The sequence below is a fragment of the Cyprinus carpio genome, chromosome B3 (genome assembly GCF_018340385.1).
Source record: "Cyprinus carpio isolate SPL01 chromosome B3, ASM1834038v1, whole genome shotgun sequence".
Lineage (NCBI taxonomy): Eukaryota > Metazoa > Chordata > Actinopteri > Cypriniformes > Cyprinidae > Cyprinus > Cyprinus carpio.
In genome coordinates, this window is record NC_056599.1 from 16,352,035 (window position 1) to 16,364,715 (window position 12,681).

The 12,681-nt window shown below is 38.3% G+C and overlaps 1 protein-coding gene across 12 annotated transcripts in view; it reads right to left on the reverse strand.

Annotated features, from left to right (window-relative positions):
• LOC109064530 (trinucleotide repeat-containing gene 6A protein-like) overlaps window positions 1-12,681 on the reverse strand; it is a 56,498-nt gene that overhangs the window by 22,278 nt on the left and 21,539 nt on the right. For 2 of the 12 annotated variants that reach the window (XM_042719953.1, XM_042719954.1), the window contains 2 exons: window positions 5,704-5,751; window positions 1,180-1,269 (listed from right to left, as the gene is read on the reverse strand). The gene's annotated coding sequence lies outside the window, so the exon portion shown is untranslated. Of the gene's footprint in view, window positions 1-1,179; window positions 1,270-5,699; window positions 5,752-7,390; window positions 7,776-12,681 lie in introns of those variants that run through there. The other 10 variants (XM_042719951.1, XM_042719952.1, XM_042719963.1 and 7 more) reach the window with 10 other exon arrangements.

Genomic DNA, 12,681 nt, shown 5'->3' on the forward strand with positions numbered 1-12,681 from the left:
CCTCTGAGTTAATGCAGAACACCTTTGCCAGTGGCTCTTCCTCGCAAGTGAACGTTGTCTGTATTCTGCATGGTCTTTGCTAAGCAACAGCTAGGTGATTTAGTCAACAAACTAAACCTTCATCCCAAAACATAGATGCTACAAATCATTTCTTGAAGGGTTTTCCATTGTATGACCCTAAGGTTTTACTCATAAAAAAAAAAAAGAAAAAAGAAAAAAAGACCAAGACAAACTTTTCGTAGACCAAGCTGTTAGAAATAAAAGGTGGAAGGAAAAACTTAAAAGGTTGACTGGGACATGTTTCAAAATTTTACATGAGGACTAAATGGTTTCCAGCTGGTTTTATTTGTATGAACTGAAGTGACGAAATAAGGAACAAAAGCAAGTGTAAGTGCATGTTTATTATCTAGCCAAAATAAAAAGGAGCAAAACATTTTTATGCACACAACAGCCAATAAGAAAGAGTCAAATTTATTGCTTAAGTATCGCTCAGTATCATGAAGAAGACACAAGGACATCTGGGCCAACAGATAAGTAAAATGTCACCCGGGGTAACCAGGGAGGGGTGGGTACTGGAAACATGATTCTTAGATATTAGCTTTGCGAATTTCTGAGCAGCAGATATCGAATGAAGCCAATGCAGTATTTACGTCACAATACGTAATTTAAGGTCTTTTCCCTAGTCAAAGTAACTTTTTATAGAGGGTTTTATGAAACCTATTTGATAAAATTTCATCTTGTCCACAAATTATTTTAATTTGACCATATTTTAGCAAACCAACAGACACCCCTTCAAACTCTTTTCCAAGGACAGCATTCAGTCACTGAACCGAGTGCCAGTCACACTGCTGGGTTTAGCTTTAAGCTACTGTGAGAGCGAAGACAAGGTCAAGAGATAAAGACCTGAGCTATCAGCCTTTCCACATCACTCAGTGGAAACATGCTACACTCACTGACAAGTTTCTATGATGTGCCTTGCTCTGCATAAATGGCAAAGTATGGTCACTTAAGATAAGATGGCTTTGCTATTCTTTCCTAATCAGAAGTAAACACAGATAATGCAATTTCATTTATGAACATGCCACGGTAGCTTATGCCGTGACAATACACGAAGCCCAAAATAACTACTAAAAATGCTATTGGCCATTTTCAGTCCCACAAACAGACAACAATTCCTACCTTTATACCAGCCCCTTCTTCCTTATCGTCATTCCAATAAGCTCTACACTTTTCTCCGTCCACTCTCCATCCGTGTTTCGAATGATTTCCCTGAAAACGAAAGGATCAAATGGGAGATAAGATTTGATAACTTGGCTTTATCTTTAGCAACTCTAACAGTTACCCATAGCTACATCTCCAAATAAATGATGCAGCAACGCATTTAGTAAAAGGGAGAAAGCTTCTGGTAATCTCCTTAACGGATTACACTAGGAAATTAGTTTTCTATAAACAGACAACTATCTCTGTGGGTCAAACCAGCAAGCACTTTTTCCCTGGCTACCAACACAAGTTCTGGGCGAGACATGCAAGCACCGTCACCGACAGCAAGTTTAGTTTTACATTTCTTTTTTTTTTTCTTTGCGTTAACTTTGCTGTTTACCTCACATTATGCTATGGAGGCCATGCCTCGTCTTATTTTTGTTAATAAACGTTTTGTAAGCTTGTTTGTCATTGTATCTTACGGTTTTATTGTTGTGCTTTTTAATTAAGAATAACAGTGAATCCATCTTTTGTTTTAGTCTTAAAAAGTGAAAGGTACAGGTGTAAGCAAAACAGACAATTCTCTTTTCTTGTAAAACGTGATAAGATTGCAAATTCAAAAGCGAAAGCATCCGAAGCCTGCGGGTTATCAGAGACATTGGAAATGTCCAACAAAAAGTTGTCAAAGATTTTATGTTAACACAACAAATACAGTAATATTGTTAATCATTCTGCACCAGTAACTAGTTTACAGTGCACCACAGAAGGTGCCAGGCTTGCGCTGTAAAGCCCAAAGTATACTTGCATAGTTTTTTTTTTTTTTATGTGCACCCTAGGGCAGCGGTTCTCAATTCCAGTCCTCACAACCCCCTGCTCTGCACATTTTGTATGTTTCTCTTATGGCTTCAGACGTTTGTTCTATTCAAATTTAAGTGACCTGTGAAGTGGACATCACAGGATATTCTGACATGATTCCAGTTTGAAGCAAAGGTAAACGTTCCATTCAAAGTGCATTGAAGTGTGCAAGAATTTAATTTAAATTGTATCTATTTACAGAGGTATATGATGTCACACTTGTCAGTGTGTGAAGACGTTGCGCAGCACAAATCCGTGAATGAATGTTCCCGAAGTGAGGAAAACAAATCCGTGAATGAATGTTCCCGAAGTGAGGAAAACAAATCCGTGATTGAATGCTCCCGAAGTGAGGAAAACAAATCCGTGATTGAATGCTCCCGAAGTGAGGAAAACTTCAACAGATTTCCCCTGCTCAATGAACACTATGTAGGGACCATGTCAATAGGAACACAGTTCATGCACGGAGCTCACTTCTAACGAGCTGATTATATCAATCAGGTTTGTTACAGAGAGACATGCAAAATGTGCAGAGCAAGGGGTCGTGAGGACTGGAATTGAGAACTGCTGCACTAGGGTAAAGCTCAAAGGATACTTCTCTTTTTACATGTACGCGCATGTCGCACATTCGCATTAAATTTGTTTTGCAGTAATCAGTTGTGCCTCAAGGTGGCAACACTGTCCCGGGCCGTTATTTCACAATAGAAAATTAAACTAAAGTGACAGAATAAAATCAACAAAATAGCCGAGACTGCAGCAACAACAAAAAGCTCACAATGACAAGTGCTTGTGAGTGAGAGGGTATGAGATAGCTCAGCTTTGGTTTAAAACAGTTAAAAAAATATTATAGGTCATAACATACAGGAAAAAATAGAGCAGACACTGGACATGGATTAAGCTTTCTAGAGCACGTAAAGACTGCCTGCGTTTGTGCACAACGTGAAATGGAGTATACTTTGAAAGGCTACGCGTTTGACTGTACACATACGCTAACTTACAAGTACAAAATGAAGTATACATTGGGCTTAAGTGTACAGTCGAAGTGTAGCCTTTCAAAGGGTACTCCATTTGACAGTTTGCGCGAACATAGATGGGCGACATCTTTGTCCAGTGTGGGCACTATCTTTCTTCAGAAGTTACAACCGATAAAATACTCTTCGTACTATTTTAAACCATCTCATAATCCCCTCACACAAGTGCTTGTCAATACAAGCTTCTGTTGTTACTGCAGTAGCAGGTATTTTGTTTTTGTTGTTTCGTACACACAAAAAAAACTAAGTACTTTTGGGTTAATGCTGGGATCCATCTGTCCTCAAACAAGGTGACGACACAGTGTGCAGCTACTACTGTTGGAAAAAAAATAAAGTGAACTCTCCAGTGTGGGAGTTTTTATTTGGATTACATAAATATGGGGTTTCAGACACCCCAGTCTGCATGAAGAGTCGGTCATCAGTTATTTTTGTACAGTTATGGTTACAAACATATATACAAAAACAATGTCAAGGATCAATTTGACTTATAGAATTATTATTTAATTTTTTAAAAAAATGTCAATAGATATAGTGATAATATTGTCACTGTGAATTATTTTGGTTACAATATTAATGTATTGGAATTTTGATATCATGACGGCCCTATTTGGAATAATGTGCACCAATGAATCATTCACAATAAGATCAGAAACATGCATTATGAAAATAAACTACACTTTGATTTCACACTGCCATTAGTTTGCTGGCAGAAAAAAAAAAAAACTTGACAAAATATGATAGCTAAAACAACTGACTCAAACAGACTAATAATGGAGACTTCCCTCGTACTGATAGAGCGCAGCTTAGCGAGAAGGGCAGTTACCAACAGTAGCGGGTAGAGAGTTGAATTGATTTGTTTTTTAAAAAATGGGGGGGACCTTCAAGCTCATAAAATAAGCCCATAGCATCACATAAATACGTGAGAGGGCCAAACAAATATATGACAGCCAATTCCAGGGGCTAAAGTCAGCCTATCAAGATTGAGCTTGGGGCCTCACAGCCCTGCCCCTCCCCCAGGAACAACCTCTTCTCCTTAAAGTGTTTAACCAGATGGCCATCTCAACAACAGAAGCCTCCCATACACAAACACAAAGACAGGGGCATCTGTTTACGAAACGCCAACATAATAAGCACAGCTGAAAGATGACCAGTCAAAATCATACCAGCACATATAATGTCACTGCAAGATTTTAAACAAATAAATGAATAAAAAAATTAATAATACTTAATAACTGCTCTGAGTAGGGCTGCACGATTAATCGAAGTTAAACCAAAAACATATATGGCTTAGTGCGATTGTCAAATCGCGAAGGCTGCAACTGAACGGTTTCAGAGTGAAGCGAGGCACTGTGTTCATTTACACACAAGCAGCTCATGATCCAGTGGTTTCAGTGTTTCAGAGCAGCTTGATTCACAGTAATTGCTGCTCCGCTCATCTCTGCAATGTGCTCTTTTGGGTTGTTTCTAACATGCATTTGTGAACGCAACATGCAAACCATCTTTCCAAACTTGAAATGACAAACTCTCATAAACCGGCTGGTGTCAACAAAAGAGAAGATTTAGGAGCTCCTTGCAGTTTTCCGCCAAAAAAAAAAAGCTTGATGGTTAACCACCTAGAACTGAATTAAGACAGCCATAAATATTAGAAATGTAATTTTACAGTTTTTCCTGTAAAGTATAATTCTAAAATATTTGATTTCTTATTTTACAGTGAAATATTACAATAGTAATTTCCTATTTTGTATATTGCTCTATTTACTGGTACTTATTATAGTCATATAATGCAAACCTGTAACTTCAACACAGTCTTTATCAGAAAAATCACAATTAGATTTTTTCCCCAAATAGTGCAACCCTAGATCTGAGTCACTAATATGATCTCAACGAAACTTGGCTTTTCGCATTATGTCTCAACAGAGGAAAAGCACTGTGATCATATGTGAGCATGTCATTTCAAGAAACAAGAATAAGAAGAAAAAAATGGTTTAGATGCTAGAAATACAATACAATATGCGATCAAACTGTGAAAGCAAATGTGTTATGATCTAGTCCCTGGCACTGTTAGGTGTGGACGTGATTATGACCACACAGGGGCAATGTTCATTTCCCTGATAAGAAAAACTCAAAAGCTGTCTATGATTAACTTGGAGTTAAAAGCATGCCGGTTAAGCAATATAAAAGATGCTTCTCTGCATCACAAAACGACAAAAACAAATCAAACTGAAAGTATTCTCGACGTCTTAATCAGAAGTTTTTATCTGATGCATTTTAAAATGACAACAAACTCCGGCAGCGATAAACAGTGGAGGCAAGGGTTTGTGACTCATGACTGCAATACAGTAGCGTCACAAAGAGCTACACAAACACCGTTTTTGTTTAACATTTTAAAACAGCAAAGCTTACTCAGCACTGGGATCCCCTTTAATTCAAACAGAACTGCATTTGCTTACACCAGCAGCAGCTGCTTTGAGCCGGCTTTGTTAGTGCTGCCCAGTGCAGGCATGAATAGGAAAAGCCCAGAAGGATGCAAGCTTCGGAAAAAGCAAGCGCTCATCTACACAACTTAAAAAAAAATTAAAATAAAGAAAATGACTATAGAGAGATGAGCGTACTTACTCACCTGTGTTGCTTCTCTTCAATGTCTTTGGTGGCAATAGCATCCAATTCTCTGAAAGCAAAAAAACATAGATGTTAAAATTAAGAATTTGACATTCACTTGTCATTCTCTGCTGACAAAACCAATAGTTATTAAAAAACATTTGACAGAAACAAATTGGATCTGGATTATGTAGCTTGACAATTTTAGTGAGGTGAATGCAAAGTTTAATTATTGGACAGATGGCTAAATATTGTGTGAACAACATTGAAGTGTGCAACCTTTTTGCACCTTACAGTCTAGGAAAATAATAAATATAGAGCTATTTTTTCCTTTCTAACATTTTCAGTTTCATTACTGGTGAAACAGCAACTACACCAGTAGGCTAATGCAAGTGCCACATACTTGGGTGATTTGTCCAATGGCAACCACAAACATCCTATCATCATACACCACAACACGAAACCAAAATCAACTCATTATGCCTCTCGCCATATTTACAGAGTGGGAGATGAGGAAAAGATGGACGGACACACTCCTAACCGGGCATGACCAGCAGACTATAATATTCAACCAGACTGCATTCTTTAGCCAACCTGACTATTAGCTAAAACAACACGTGATTAATACAGAAAAAGACTTCTTACAAATACACCAAGTGAGTCGGTTTAACATTAGGTGTACTTTATTGAGAGGGTTAAAGGCAGAGAGCAGCGACACCACCTCCTCCCCCCCCCCCCCGCGCTAACGGGGCAAGCCAGCAACCTTGACCTGCCCTTACAAAACATTACAACACAACGCACTCAAAACACGTTTCTACACAACTTTTACTCTCAAAGAGCGACTTCGTGGTGTCTACTCTCTTTACTCTGGTCTGGGAGAAGGAGAAACAGCTTTTTCTGTGGATTTTTCATCGGCGTTAGCTGCCGTGACTGCGAAGCTAATCACGAAATAAACATTGTAAACACATAGCATTCAACGCTCGGCAGTTATTAAAGCGAATAAAGCGTTTATGATGAAAGCAAACTGGTTAGCTAATTATTAAATATCATTTTCCTGGATGTGCGCAATTCAGGAGCTGAGCTAAGAGTGCTAACTAACGTTAACCAGCTGGCTACTAAACCCCTGTCTTTTAACAGCTTAACGAGTCACACACGGCTTTATTAATGCTCACTTCAGCCGACAGAGACACAAATCGTATTTTGGGTTAATTATCACGGATCAAATGCTGCTGGTAGCAACCAGAAAGCGAGTCGACGTCGAGAAAAGTTGCAGGACGTCGAATTAAACATTCAAACTAAAACAACGTATTTTCAAAATACGCTACAGAAAACGGCCCCAGAGCGCACGAAACCTCACGGTTAAACGCGGTGCATTCATAAAGTCGACTTTTATATCGGTAAATATATTTTTACACTTAAAGACACCGACTGCAATGTCACTTCGATGCCATTATCATGTGAAAGCAGGAGATCAATGTTCAAGAAATGTAGCACACGGAGACGCATTCTGCTTTTTAGACCACGCAGACAGTAGACACTATTCATTCATAAAAAAACAATCAGATTGTTAAACGATCGTGCAAACATAGTAAAACATTCATCCAGTGCTGAGTTCAGCTTAGATATCGCAGATACGCTGCTAGATCATTTATACCGCTTACCTACATGGTTAAAAAAAAAAAAAATCACGAACAAAGCGCGAGACTCACCTCTCGTAGTTTAAAGTGCAGCAGAGATGAAATGAAAGCAAATAATAAGGCTTTAGAAATTCAACACATCTGCAGAGTCTAGGAGGGGAAACATTTGTCCTGCTCAATCGCCATTTTCTTCTCTCGCATTCATGCATTCATCCCTGTAACTGCAGGAAGAGCTCAAGCGCCGCTCTCAGAGCACTTCCTCCAACTCTACACGCTCACCCCCAAAATGGTGGCCACAGAGAGCGTGTTTTAAAACCTAGTGAGCTGTCTAGCTAGACTGCGCTTTTGGGCTTCGCGGACGCATGAGGTGTTTTTGGACATCGTAGGGAATTCAAGAGGAACGGAGAAGTAAATGTCTAAAACAGCTGTGATGAGTGACGCGTGGGATTAGCGGATCTTAAAGCCCAACAATGCTGTCTAGGTAGGCAGCGCACTAGGGTTTGAAGCGCGGCCAGAGCCGACGGTTAACCGAGACTCGTCATGGTGGCTTCGCCGTTTCATTAATGTTAGATGTGTTTCGCTAACGATATAAATTAAAAGTTTGGAGGGAAAATTAACTGGGTTATAATGAGAAAGTTTTTATATGACATGAAAAAAAATAAAAATATTATAAAAATACAAAATAGACCAAGCGATTAGAAATAAACAAATAATACAGAATAATGCCATCAAGTAATATCTTAACGGACGGGAACTTTCACATTTACAGACCGTTTAAGAAAATGAGATTGTCATGCAGAAACAGCATAGATTTTAATGACAATGGGGTAAAAATAATCCCATTATATATAATAAAAGTAAATAATACAAGCAATTGGTTATGTCTCAAACAAAAAAAAAAAGTCAAATACACAGCATTTGCTTTTTAAAAAATCTCAAAAGTTTCACTTTATTAAGTCTAACGCATTTATGAAATGTATTTATCAGACTGCATTTTTCAATAATATTGTGTTCTAATAGATGGCATATTTAAAATCTGTTTCACTATATAAATGATACATGAGTAGTTTGATGTTCTTGGTGTCTGAATATGTTATATTAAGAACTTTTCTGTGAATAAACTGAGCCGAAACACTTTTAGGGAAACTATTGTTCAGTTGTTTGTTTACAGTGAATGCCTCCACCACTGTGAAATCTTCTTTCAGCACAAGGCAACGACAAGTGCGAACTAGGAAACACCTGAATAAATCTTCAACAATATAGACACAGACCAGCTTTTAGTCTGGAATCTGCCTGCGTTTTCACTTTGAAGACAAAGCAGTTGAAAACGGCCTCGGCTCGGCTGCGCTCATTCTGCCTCGCTAGGCAGGAACCACACAGACAGAGCCACTTTCAAACAGAACACAACCTAAACTTGATTGAGATTTTACGTAACTTTTTAATTTGAGTGTCACTGCTCAAAAGTAGGATACTAAAAATACATGAGCGGGTAGAGCCACATTCCACTGAGTTCAGAGGTACAACGCACAGATTCTTTGCATATTTTGTAAGATGTTGCTGCAAAACAATGTCAACAATCGCTTGTATGAAACCACAGGTGAATAAGCCCTTTGCAATTTCAAACAATATTAAATCATTTACTTTTACATTGGGTTATACGTCTTTTTTAAAAAACCAAGGACATCTTTTTATTGTCATTCCAAATATTATGCCAGTCATATTGCATACAAATCTCTTAAAATAAGAAAGTCGCTTTGCATAGTGCTCGGGACAACTCAGGCCTCGGCGACTGCGGTACTGAGAATGAATTTTGTATGAGGCATGAATATTGATGATCAGTGGAGGTCCAGGGCCAGCTGCTTGTGAGTGAGTGAGTTAGCTGCAGTAGGCCAGGGGTCAGTTTGGTCAGGCCCCCCCCCTCCCAGACCGATGAGAGCAAGGGGAGCCTGGGAACGCGGGCAGATGCATTGTGCTCGGGCAGACAGGGCAGGAGGAGGGGAACAGCTTTGCATGACAAATACATGGCTGGCTTTGGCTTTCAGAGACTCGCTTCCAAACTCACTTAATAGTGAGCTCTGTTGCGCTGGTCTAAATATACACAACATTTTAATAAATAAAAGTTGCAAGTTGGCAAAATTCGCAGAAAAAAAAAATATCACAAAAATATGCTCGTGCAGACGTGACATGTCACTCGCATTATTCGTCTTTAACTCTGTCCCCCTAATCCTCATTATTCTCTGGTCCCCAGATGTACCGAGAGTCTCACCAACAAGGGCGCTATTTTTCATTTGCTCTCGCCCAATTCCTCCACTACCCCATCATTATATTCAATCTCTATCTGTCTCTCACCCATCCCCCAACAGTCGCTCTCTCAGACAGGGTGCCAGCTGTGAAAGGGATTTGGCGGAGCTGAATTACACTCTGCATCCAACCAATTACCTGTCCGACCGTCCGCAGGTCGGCCTGCACTGCCTGCTTCCAGGCTCGATTTATCTATCAGACCACTCTTCTGCAAGGCATTTATCATTTTCACACAGCCCTGCGCCCTGTCATTTATAAATGTTAATACACAGCACTGCCTCATCAACTGTTCAAGCTTGAGAGTAAGAGACCCTTTTTGCTGTGTTGTGCTAGTTTATGGAAACATCATATACGTAGCTCGTTCATATAGCTTGGTTTACAAATGTTTTTAAAAGAAGTCTCTCTTACACACCTATACTGCATTTGCTCAACAAACATACAGTAAAAATAGCAATATTATGAAATAGTGTTACAATTTTTTTACAACTGTTCTGTATGTTAATGTTTTTTTTTTTAATCTGATTTATTCCTGTCATGAAAAAAGTTATATTTTCAGCATTATTACTCCAGTCTTCAGAGTCACATGATCCTTCAGAAATCATTCTAGTATTCTGATTTGCTGCTCAAGAAACAATTCTTCTTCTCATTATTATTATCCACATTTAAAACAATTGTGCTGCTTAATATTTTTGTGGGATTTAAACTTTTTTCAGGATTCTCTGATGAATAGAAATGAGAAAGCTTTTGTAACATTACATGTCTAAGTAATTTTTCAATTTAATGAATCCTTGCCAATTAATTTCTTTCAAAAAAATCTTACTGACCCCAAACTTTTGAAAGGCAATGTTTTTATTATATATATATATATATATATATATATATATATATATATATATATATATATATATATATATATATATATATATATATATATATATATATATATATTATATTATATACTGCATAAGATAGCACAATATATAAGTATTCAGACAGCAATGGAAACAGATTTTAATAATATCATGGTATTGTCAATAATGCAAAACAGTTAGAATTTCACTTTAAAGTGGTAACTCATATATAGTATATATAGTCATATATACTAACATCTAAGAAATTTTTTTTTGATTCTTACCATTTTGATTAACACTGCAAAATATATTTTTGGAGCTCCATATTTATTTCTGGTGATCTCTTTCTTCACAGCTTGACTTGTTTCAGAGCCACTCCAGTCACGTAAAAGCAATATAAAGATGCAAATGACGCTCGGAAGAGAGATCTTATTGTCATTCATGTATGCATGTAGTATATATTTTAGATGGAGGCATTTTCACCTAGATCTGCTACAGCTCCAGTCAAAAACTTTGCTCCGGTCCAAATGAGACTCATTTGCATGTGCTCATCCCACCCTCATCTCAATAATTCACACCTATCTGTGTAATGTGCTTCATCTGCAAGGCATGCATTTGAGTTTAGACGTGTGAAGTCCTCTAGACGAGACACACTATGCTTTCACTCTTCCGTATGGAGAAAAGTACAGAAGTGTATGAATTTTAAAAGTAAATGTCACATGTGCTTCAAAGATCACGTCACTTGAAACTAAAAGTAAAGCCTGGAACCCTGAAGCATAAATAATAAAACCCCTAAATTCAAGAAAGCATCTTTCATGGAAACAATTTCCATGCCTAAAGATGACTTTTTTGCTATTGTAGATTTGCTAATCTGATCTGGCTTGGGTCAGATCATATCCATAACACAGATAGACACCCTTGTGGCCAACATTGTTCCGTCTCACTGGGGGGTGTTTCTGTGAGCAGGGGTAAAGAACGGCTCTCCCAATGATACAAAATAGGCCTTTAAATGAACTCACACCATGACCAAATCCACTACAGTAAATAGAAACTTTGACCTGCTCCCTTATAGCCTCACTCCCCTGTCCATGAATAGTTTTTATCCCCTATAGCAGCAGTCAGTAGTTAATGATGAATAGACAACAATATGCAAAAAGAACAAGGTATGGTACAGCCTAAAAAAAGAAAAGAAAATTAAATTAAATTAAATGAAACAAAACTTCCATTTAAAGTGGAAAATTCCAACTACTCACTCTATCTCTCCATCGCACTACACAGGAAGTTGTGCCAGGTAAATACCTGCTTATCCCCATGTGACATGACTAACCAGAAGTGACAACATTTCAAAATAAAAGATGTTTTGTCCAACAGCAAAGCTGGTCACCAGCATATATTTGTGTTTTGGATGCTCGTATCCAAGAGAAGGTCTTCAGACCAGCTCCAAACCAGCAGAGACCACCACAAACCAGCCTGACACCGCTTTAAAATTCATGTTGGCCCAAAGTGAGTAAAACTGACTGCAAAAGCAACTAGCTGGAATGTTTCTGACAAGTGCATGTTAACCAAATGCATTAGTTAAACAGTACAAAGTATTTTACTGAAATAAACCACATACTATTTGAAAAGAAACTGCTTACCTGACTTTAACGACTTATTGCCAAACATCAGTTCGAGACTTACTAGATCTACTATGTTAGCTCCAATTCAAAGATAAGAACTGGGGAGAACTGACAAGAAGGAAATATACAAGGCCAGTGACTGGAGAGATGAGTGGAGCTCATTGGGTGCCCTAATGATGCCTCGCTCTCCCAAGGCTCTTCAGACAGAGGTCTGCAGCCCTCACGCCAGCTCTAATGAGCAGACCGCTCATCTTCCATTGCCATCTATCATACTTTCTGGCGGAAAAACTGTCTGCTCTCATCAACAACCACACATGAAGGAGACCTGGCCACTTTAAAAGCATTTCTTTATCTTGCCACTTCACACATACAGAGAGAAAATGGCCGCTTTCAACTGAATCCTTTTGACTCTGAACAGTAAACACAAATAGCAGCCAGAAGGCGAATGAGTGAATAGCAGTAATACAGTAAAAATAGCCGTGGTTACCAGAAATTTGACATAAAAATATGGCGACAATGTTTAAGGTAATAGGAAATGGCACATTAGTGAATGTGCATTTTACAACAACTGTAAACTGAAAAAAAAAAGTGT